Raw genomic sequence first — 10,593 nt, forward strand, 5'->3', positions numbered from 1 at the left:
GACTCTTCAAGTACTTCTAGGGTATTGAAGTTCTTTAGTCTAGGCATGATATTGTTTTATCACAAAGAAAGTATGTACTTGACTTGCTCAAAGATACAAGAATGATGGGATATCGCCCCACTCATACTCTAATAGATACAAATATGAAATTATGTGTAGGCTCTAATAAGGATGTTGATGTGGGCAAATATCGAAGTTTGGTCAGAAAACTAATCTATCTTACAGTGACTAGACCCAATATCTCATTTGCAGTTCGTGTTGTCAGCCAATACATACACAAACCTTAGATCTCTCACTGACATGCACTAAAAAAAATCCTCAAATGCTTGAGGAAGGCCCCAAGACAAGGGCTTTTATATACGTGTCACGATCATCTCAAAGTTGAAATTTTTCCTGATGCAGGTCGCGTTGGATCTCCAAATGACAGAAAATCCACCTCGTGGAATTGTACCTTAGTCGGAGGCAACCTTGTGACATGGAAAAGTAGAAAACAAAATGTAGTAGGAAGATTCAATGCTGAGGGAGAATATCAAGTTATGGCATGTGTAGTAAGCAAACTTCTATGGATCAAATCCTTCCTAGCAGAAATAGGATTTAACAAAAATGGCCTAATGGAACTTCATTGTGATAATCAAACTGCAATCCACATTGCTTCTAACCCAAACTTTCATGCAGGAACTAAGGCTATCAAAGTTGATTATCACTTTGTCAGAGAGAAGCTACGAGCAGGTATTATAAGTCTCAAACATGTCTCATCTCACAACCAACTTGCGAATATACTCACAAAATCAGTTATTTTGAAAGTTCTCTCCACTATGAGCACCAAACTAGGGATATATGATGTTTTCTCACCACCAATTTAAGGGGAGTGTTATAATGCACCCATGTGAAGGGTTGCACAACTTGTAAAAAGGAGGAACTCCTCACCCACGTCTAGATGTGGCAAAGGAGGTAAATAAAGTGATCTTCATAAGGATGGCATAAGGGTGTAATTATGTAAGATGGTGTATGTTCACTTATCTCTTTTCTTTCATAAAGTTTGAAACCTTAAGAGCATTGTAGTCATTGTAAACCTTCACCCACAACTATAAATAAGAGCCTCAAAGCATATGGTAGAGAATCAAAGTTCTCCTCTTCTCATAACTCGTCCCTAGCCTATTCTCTCTTTTCCAAAAAGCTCCTTCCCTCTTTCTCAACCACTCGTCCTTCTCTTCCTCTTCTCTTCTTTTTCTTCCTTTATTTCTCTGCCACCTTAATCGAGGCCTTCCACCTTGGAATCCTAAATTCCACAGATACACCAAAGATCAAAGATATGTATGTTACCACCTGGGATTACATCGTACCTTTATCTTCACTAACGCCACCTTTTTTTAAGATCAACCATTTTATTCTCGACAAAACTCGCTTGCTAAAGGTTTACATCCCTCTGAAACACCAAGACCTCTTGTGCCATTGGATGATCAATTACTTCATCTAGATACTAAAGACATGTATCCTCCTCTTGCTCCTCCTTCACCTAGGTTGTCTGTTAGTTCTGAGGTAAGTTCTTCTATTCCATTTAGTCCTCAATGTGACACTCATCTCATTGCCCTCTAGGAAAAACCTCACTCATGTATCCCTGTATGACCATCTACTTCCCATCTTATATCCAACTTTCTCTCTATTCATCGATTGTCTCCAAGTTGTCATTTCTTCTTTGTCATCGTGTCTTACATCCCTCTTCCTAAGGATTCTCATGAAGCCCCAATAACACCCCGAATGGAAGGCAGCCATGAAGGAGCAAATGATAACCATGCATTCCAATAACACTTGAAATTTCATGACTTTACTATTTGGAAAGAAATTTTAAGTTCTTCTTTTCGAGAAGGGAGAATTAGGGAAATCCTATTGATTGTTGTTTTCTCCAAACCTCCGGGAAAAGCATAAAAAAGGCTCTGAGTGGTGGGTGATCTCTAGTTCTTGCTCTATGAAGATGCATTGTTAGGTGCTCCATTTTCCCATTAAGGCCAAACCTAAACTTGTACTCGAGAGATAACTATCGATACATAGATAAGGGATGTATGGAGTCTCAAGAAGAGAGGAGTCGTGGTGGGCCCCCCGAACCGCCAAGATCCCACGATTGAATAGAAAGTTAGATCTACATTGGATCGCACTTGAATCACCCCCATTGGATGTAAATGGATTTTTACTATGAACATAATGCAAATGACAATGTTGCTCGTTGAAAGCCAAACTAGTTGCCAAGGGGTACAATCAACCCTATGGGATTGATTATGATGAGACCTACTCTCTCATTGTTAAAATGAACTCGATACTTGTTTTCATCTCCTTTGCAACCAATTTTAAATGGGTCTTCACCAACTTGATATTAATTTTTTTTTTTTTTTGGGGGGAATAGCGATCTTCAAGAAGAAGTTTACATGGTACACCACCCGGTTGTGTGGTTGAGGGAGAAAATATGCAAAATCTAAAAACCATCTATGACTCAAAACAATCATCCCAAGCATAGTTAGAAAAATGTTAGCAAGGAAATCCTTGGACTTAAATTCAAAAGAAGTGAAACTGACCGCTTTGTGTTATCAAACATACTAACTCTAGCACAATACTTATGGTGGTCTATATGGATTACATTATCTTGATCGGAAGAGAAAAGAGTGGAATAGAAAAAACTAATGATGAACTGAGCAAGACATTATGAACTAAGGATTTGGGATTACACAAATGCTTTCTTGGCAAATAGGTTTTGTAATCAAAACTAGGGGTGGCATCGAGCCGGGCCGAGTCCGAACCTGCTTATGTTCGAGTCGAGCTTGATTTAAATATTTCGAGTCGAGCTTAGAGCCCAGCCTCGTCTCGAGCCTAAAATTGTTATCAAGCTCGAGCCCAACGAGTTCGAGCCGAACTCGAGCCTCAACATACATTTAAAACTTTTCAAAAAATATATATCGAATAAAATGTATATAAAATTATGCATACATTTTACATAAAATTGGGCATGACCTCTACATAAAATTGGGCATAATTTATATATATAATACGTGTATAAGATTGGGCATAACCTCTACTTAAAATTGAGCATAATCTATATATATAATACTTGTATCAAATTCGGCATGACCTCTACTTAAAATTGGGCATAATCAATATACATAATATCTGCATAAACACTCCATAAAATTGTCTATACATTCCATAAACACTTCATGAAATTATTTATACACTCCATACACTGCATAATATTATAAATAAACTCCATACAATAATCAAACACAACAAAATTAAATAAAAAATCACTATCAATTTACAATCACCCAAATAAAAACTATAAATTCTTTAAATAAAATCCTATTACTATTACAGACTTACTAAAAAATTACAAGAAATATTTTAAATTTTTCTTAGGAAAGTTAAATGGACCTCTTATTGCCTTTTCTAAGTAAATAAATAAAAATTAATAACTAATCTAATATATTATTATACTTATCGATAAATTTTTAATCACATAAAATGTCAAACACAAAATTGCTATGAAAATTACCTCATGCTCAAAGTATTATATCATCAACTGTCAAATACTTATTCAAAATTTTTTTATATGGTTTTCTAACCCATCTTGGCAAGAAAATCTTACTTAGAAAATTATATGATTTTTTAAAAAGAATTTATAATTAGAAAAATATTTTGAAAAAACATGAGGCACTAATGGTCCTTATATTTCTATTACAAATGTCTTTTCGACATTTATTAAAAAAACCACTAATAGTCTCTAGAAATTAATTTTACTAAAATATCTTTTCAATTTATTTAAGAGCCATGAGGAAGGGACAAAGAGTTTTTTTTTTTTCCTTGTTTATGATTTCACACATAGGGGTGGCTTTGAATAAATTATATATAAAATTGTGCATACATTTTTTAAAAATATAATGATAGGGGAGGTTCAGGATTGAATTTCAATAATGGATTAAAATACACTAATATTAATATCTTTTACTACAATTGTTATCTAGCTTGTTTTGTAATTTTTGAATCTAGCCATAATTTATTATGGCCTCCTTAGTGCCCCTAAATAAAAATTTATATTCTAGGAAAAACTAAAAATATTTTTCCTATGATACATATTCCCAAAAAAACTTTTAAATAAAATCTTATTACTATTAGTGACTTATTAGAAAATTACAGGAAATATTTTAAAATTTTCTTAGGAAAGTTAAATGGACCTTTTATTGTCACTTCTAGGGAAATAAATAAAAATTAATAATCAATCTAATATATTATTATACTTATCAATAAATTTTTAATTAAATAAAATATCAAAACACAAAATTGCAATGAAAATTGCTTCATGCTAAAAGTATTACAGCATCAACTGTTAAATACTTATTCAAAAATTTTCTATACAATTTTCTACCCCATCTTGGTACGAAAAATCTTACTTAGAAAATTATATGATTTTTAATAAAAAAATTCAATTAGAAAAATGTTTAAAAAAACATGAGACACTAATAGTTTATAGAAAATTATTTCTATAAAATTTATTTTTAATTTTTTCCAGAGGATTTTTTTTTATTTTATGATCTCGCACGAGATCATCTTCGCGCGAGGGAGGGGGGAGATTATTTCTCCCCTGTTCTGGTTTTTCGCCGAGACAACGCGGAGGGAAGGGGGTTATGGCGCCGAGGAGGACCTATCGTCAGGGATGACGGCTACGACAGAGGCGGCGGCGATGGAAGTGGCGGTGACGGAAGCGGCGGCGACGAAAACAAAGGCGACGACAAGGAGAGGAAGAAATCGAACGGATGGCCACAGAGGCGGCCAACGAGTAGCTGCGACGACAGTAGAGACGGCCGACGAGCAGCTACGACGGCGGTAGAGGCGATGACAACAATCGATGGGAGGGGTCGGCGGTGACGAGGGGGGAGGAAAAAATTTCCCCCCCCCTCGCTCTCAATCCCGCTCCCGCTCCCCCGCTCGTTGGCAATCCCGATACCGATCCGACTCACTTCGAGCCAGCTCGCGAGCCGACGAACCAAACCTGGCTTCGGTCGAGCTCGGCTCGTTAAGGTAAATGAGCCGATTTCGGTGCTCGAACTCGGCTCGAGCTCGAATCGAATCGAGCCAGTACCGAGCCGGCTCGAAGCCACCCCTAATCAAAACATAGTATAGTCTTATCACTAAGAAAATATGTACTAGATTTGTTAGAAGAAACATGAATGTTGAACTAAACCTCTTGACTCTCCTATGGATCCAAATGCCAAGTTACACATGGAATAAGGGATGAGGTAGATGTAGAAAGATTTAAATTCATTGGAAAACTAATCTATCTTATTGTAACTTGACCAAATATTTCCTTTACTGTAATCATAGTTAGTCAATTCATGCATCATCTCCAAATATCACATTGGCATGCCTTGGAAATAATACTAAAGTACATAAAAAAGAGTCTTGGATAAGGGCTATTATACAAATAAATCATAGACACAAAATGATTTATCGATACAAATTGGATAGGATCACCAAATGACAAAAAATCAACTTTCGAGTATTGCACAATGGTAGGTAGCAATTCGGTCACGTGGTGGAGTGAAAAATAGTTAGTTGTAACCCAATCAAGTGTAGAAGCAGAATACCAAACTATGACCCATGCAATAAGTGAAATAATATGGCTAAAATCCATATTATCATAACGAGGTTTTCCTTTTAAAATACCAACACAACTCCAATGTGATAATCAACCAACAATTCACAAAACAACGAACTTAATGTTTCATGAAAGGACCAAAAATATTAAAGTCAACTACTACTTCATCGGAGAGAAGTTAAAAGCTAGAGATATCACCATGAACTACATTCCATCAAAGAACAAACTTGCATATGTTGGGGATTTATGATGTTTGTGCACCTATTTGATGGGGAATGTTAAAATGTCTCCACGTGTAGGATGACATGGTAATAAGGAAAACTTATATATAGATGACATAGAACTGTAATTATACAAACTGGCCTATGTCCTCTTATATTTTTTTTCTTTTGAATCATGTGACTTTAAGGGCATTGTAACCATTGTAAACACATTTCCACAACTATAGGTACAACTTTAAGACATGGGATAGAACATTCAAGCCGCTAGTCTCTTTGCCCAATTCGTCTCTTGCTCCTCTCTCTCTTTTCCTCTTTTTTCTCTCTCACATTTTCTCCTCCTCTCTTATCGAGTTTGAGCTCTCTCTCTCATTTTTCCTCTCTTCTTCCCTCTTTCTCTTAGACCCTTGTATTTATAAGAAGAGGGCCCTAGAAATCAACAATCCTTTAGTAAAATGTTATGTTATCAACTGCCTAGATTTAGTTCAATAACCTACATTAGGCTCTCTTTGAAGTTGAACATTGTGTAAATGAGTATCAATTGGTATCTTATAGACCTAAGAAACATTATTCTCACCCTAAAATTAACAGTACAAATTTTATTTGTTGGCATACCATGTACAAATATAAAATAATACTATGTTAATCAATAATAATAAACTATGTTAGCCTTTAGTGAAATGGTATTTTATAACCAAACTGGAGAAACTTGGGTTGGTTCAGTTTTGTTGAAAATAAAATGGGTTCAATTAAGAGAAGACCGAATAAAAGGGCATTTTGGTCCCATGCTTGGTAATTTCAAAAATAAATATCAAAGAATTATAATATTGGTAAAAATTAAGTTGATACATATTCAAAAGTCAAATTAACATCAATCATGAATACATTGAATAAGAAATAAATCTGAACAAAAAGAGATCAAAACTACTTTAATGTTTCCAGGGATATAGGAATAGTTTGAAGTACTTTTTCCATTGTTTTTTCACATGTCTTTCTGTCTATCTCAATCTTTCTTTCTCAAAATTCGATTTTGGAACAAGGAGACCTCCTTTTCTATTCTTTTCCATCACTGATTTGTTGAGTTGAGAGAGTAATCTCCTCTGTTCTCTATGTCAAATGAGCACCAATTTTGCTCACACCAATTTTGAAGAAATAAGAATTCTAGAACTGTGGCTTTGATAAGAAGAATAAAGAAATTCCAACAATTTGTTCAAAAACTGAAAAGTTTAAGTGAAAGAATACGCCTTGATGAAATTGAAGAAGAAAAAAACTAGAAACTAACAGAGATGAGAAAAACTAATAGTGTCGTCTGCTTATTCTGTTAGACTAGCAGGGTACCAGCTGGAGGTGAAGGTGTTGGAAATTTCGATTTAAAGAGTTTTGAGAGATGTAACTCTGAAATTTTCATCTGCTCCTGGGCAGCAACTTCAAGTTCAACTATGGGTAGTTGGGGTACCTTTTCTGCAAGAGACATTCACAATAAGAGCAGAATAATCGGAAACAAGTATGGGCAAATATAATCATAGGACGTTTAGAACCATTTTAATTCATTAGTGACCTAATGAATAACAGCTAAGCACTGATAAGGATTCAAGAGATAACCTAAATTTTTGATTTCCTAATATTTACCATGAAGAAGCCTCCCAGTTTTTTAAAAGCAGGAAACAGAGCCATCAAAGATACCTAGAGTGCAACATCAGTATTTTCAGTGCTTCCTCAGAGAATCTAAAAAGTGAAATAGTGGTTTACTAGTGGTTTTTAGACTATTTGGCAAAAGAATTAAGAAACAGAACTAGCTCAGTCAACAAAAACTCGGATTTTCAGTGCATTTTGACCTCAAAAGACAGAGCATACAAGTAGCCAAGAACCCTTTCTAAAGAAGACATGCCAAAGAAAGTTTTTAGGGTTCAATTTGATGCTGCACTCTTTTGTACTCCTGTATATTTTTCTCCCTTAATGAATTTCTCGTCCATTTCATAAGAAATGGGGTTAAAGGCTTAAGTTCGGTAGCCAGACGAAGCAGAATGCATCTGCAGGAACCTTAAATAAATATAAACACCAACCAGAGATTGCTCATTCATCATCATTCTCCTCCTCCATTCTTCTATTTGCCAACTCCATCACTAAGCTACCCTCCATAAAGTCACCACACTTCTATTCGTGTCATTTACAATCATTTTCTCGTCCTTGTCAATCCATTGTCAAACACCATTCTGACCCTTCATACTGTTAGACATACTATGCCTCCCATTGCACATGGCTAAACATTTCAAATGACTCACTTTTACTTGTTTTATGCCAAGTGTTTTGCACTTCTAGCTGACCATTTCTAATTTAATGTTTCATAGACAGGTTGATCTCAACTTTCTCATCTCTCACCTTATTTGTCTGTAGATCCCAGTTGTTCAAGTAATGGCTGGTTTAACAGCTATCTTTTAACATATTGAAGTAGCAAAAACATTATAAGTGTACCCTCGTTCTGTTTTCTCCGATGAAACAGACCTATCTTGTTTTTCAAAGAAAGGTATGGAATCATCCTAATTAAAATAAACCTATCTTGTTTTTCAAAGTAACGTAACAGAACCATTCCTAATCTTGAATTAAATTTTTATCATGCAGTCAGATACTGAACTGAAGATCTTTTAGCAGATAGACCACAAGTCATCAAAATAGTGGAAAATGTCATTTCAGCACAATTTTTAATTATCTCCAATTCTACAAGCATTTCTGGAGTGCTCCTCCCAGATGCACATATCAGGAAAACAAATCCAAATTTCTGTTTCTACCGTACATTCCACTCAAATAGTTTCTGTTAAAAGTGGTTGGCAGGAAAGGTTTAGACCCACAATGACCATAATTACAGAATTTAAGAAACAATGCATATGCACGCACTTGCATGCACAGACCCAGACAAAAATAATAATAAGAATAATGATAATAATAATAATAATAAATTAAATTAAATTGAATTAAAATTTAAAAGGTGAAAGAGACCGACTTATTTGTTTAAGAACTCCTTGTTTAAACAAAATCAACTTACTCTGATAAATTTTGGAACTGTTACTCTGCTAGTTAATGGTATAAACAACAGTGTGTGTTGAGGGTTTGCACACCTGCAAAGTCGAATTTGTTGCAGTTGATTGTTTCTGTGAAAATTGAAGATTGAGAAGTAGAAGAGAAGAGAGAGGAGAGAGTGGAGAAAAGCTCAGAAAATTGAGTGTCTTTATAATGCCCTCACTTTAACACTTAAGCCTTATCTCCTTATATCTCCCAATCTATATGTCCTATGTACATGATATTTGAACCATAAATACAATTCATCATGTAGAACAAGATTACATAGCAGAATAAATCTATTGATAAGGTGAAATAACCAAAATACCCCTGCACATGTTTTCCAACAGTTTCTCCCTTGCTCCACCTACAAATAACCAACTCGTAATGAACCATTCTGAAGTTGAAAACTAATAAAATCTTTAGTAATTATTAGGAAAGGATATGAAATGCAATTAGCAATGCAGATGACGGAAATGCAAAGATCAAATTGTAAAACACCTCACTAAGGGGGAATTATAGATGATTGACACTATGATCGGTAGTTGCATCCACAAATGACAAGGAAGAGTGCTCCAACAAATATAAACTGAAACTGACAAATTATTTAAGAATCCTTTGTCCTTCGGCTTAAGGATGTTTTCATGGCCTACAGTTCTCAAGTTTGACAAGTCTTTCTATTTCACAAAATAATAAAAAATAAAAAAGTTAGACAAGTTTATACGTTTGGCCAGTGGCGGGTAAGAATGAGGCATTAGACTTTCAATAGAAGTTCCTTTCTGACAAGAAAATACTCCACTTTATCGCATTTTTAGCTGAGCCAATATCCTCTCTAAATGCCAGAATCACCAACACACAAACAAAAAAAAAAAAAAAAAAAAAAAAAAGATAACTTAATACAATGCACGATCAAATCAATGCTTTGACTTAACCAATCAGTTTTTTAGTATAATTACAAAACCTTAATGCCACTTGGCTGAAGCCACATATCACTGATTCAATCCCAAGAGATTATTTCTAAAAACAAAATGTAATTTTCAGTTGTACCATATTTTTATTAGACAGGAAAGTCAAAGTCAGTCCAACAAAAAATGCCGATCGATAACCTTTTTCTCCTATTCCAAAACAATAAAAAATCAAACAAACGTCAGTCCTTAACCTTGCCTATCACTCCTAGGTACTAAAAGAGAGAACTATAAAAATTTCCCCTGAAAATTAACGATTGTCTTATCAACGGGAACACACTCCAACTACCCTTGACTCCCATATCAGACAACAGCAGCGAAACGGGGAAAATAAAAAAAAGAAAAAAAGAAAAAAAGAAAGCAAACCTAATGTGCCCTTGTCTCGTTCATCTTGCTTGCAGAAAACGCATCACCGATCTCCGGAAGAGCAGTGAAGGCCTATACGCATCCATTCACATCTACCTGCAATACGAAAACTCCCCAAAGATCATCACCGTATATAACTCTCCAATAACTTAATCATTCAATTAACTGCCAAAAAGCACAACCTTATTCATCCAAGTGTCTCTCACCGCTTGAACTGCCGCCACCATCTGCCAGAAAATGGGATTCCTCTAGGCGCGAATTCGACTCCTTGCTGTGCATCACCACCCTGCACCCTCTCGCCCACATTCAGAGAGCTTATAGGAGAATTTAATTATAATGAGGCCCATTTTTT

At 35.2% G+C, this 10,593-nt stretch overlaps 1 long non-coding RNA gene across 2 annotated transcripts; it reads right to left on the reverse strand.

Annotated features, from left to right (window-relative positions):
* Positions 1 to 6,803: 6,803 nt before the first annotated feature.
* On the reverse strand, positions 6,804 to 10,533 carry LOC137949091 (uncharacterized). Of its 2 annotated transcripts, XR_011111690.1 has the most exons (4): positions 10,424 to 10,533; positions 10,242 to 10,337; positions 9,239 to 9,277; positions 6,804 to 7,317 (listed from the first exon to the last, which is right to left on the reverse strand). It is a non-coding gene; the product is annotated as an uncharacterized lncRNA (long non-coding RNA). The 2 variants fall into 2 exon arrangements; XR_011111689.1 differs by lacking the exon at positions 9,239 to 9,277.
* Between the last annotated feature and the right edge of the window lie 60 nt (positions 10,534 to 10,593).

This window comes from Aristolochia californica, unplaced genomic scaffold (assembly GCF_029961685.1).
Source record: "Aristolochia californica isolate CCGP_79_NKW_82.1479 unplaced genomic scaffold, dmAriCali1.0.hap1 SCAF_13, whole genome shotgun sequence".
Lineage (NCBI taxonomy): Eukaryota > Viridiplantae > Streptophyta > Magnoliopsida > Piperales > Aristolochiaceae > Aristolochia > Aristolochia californica.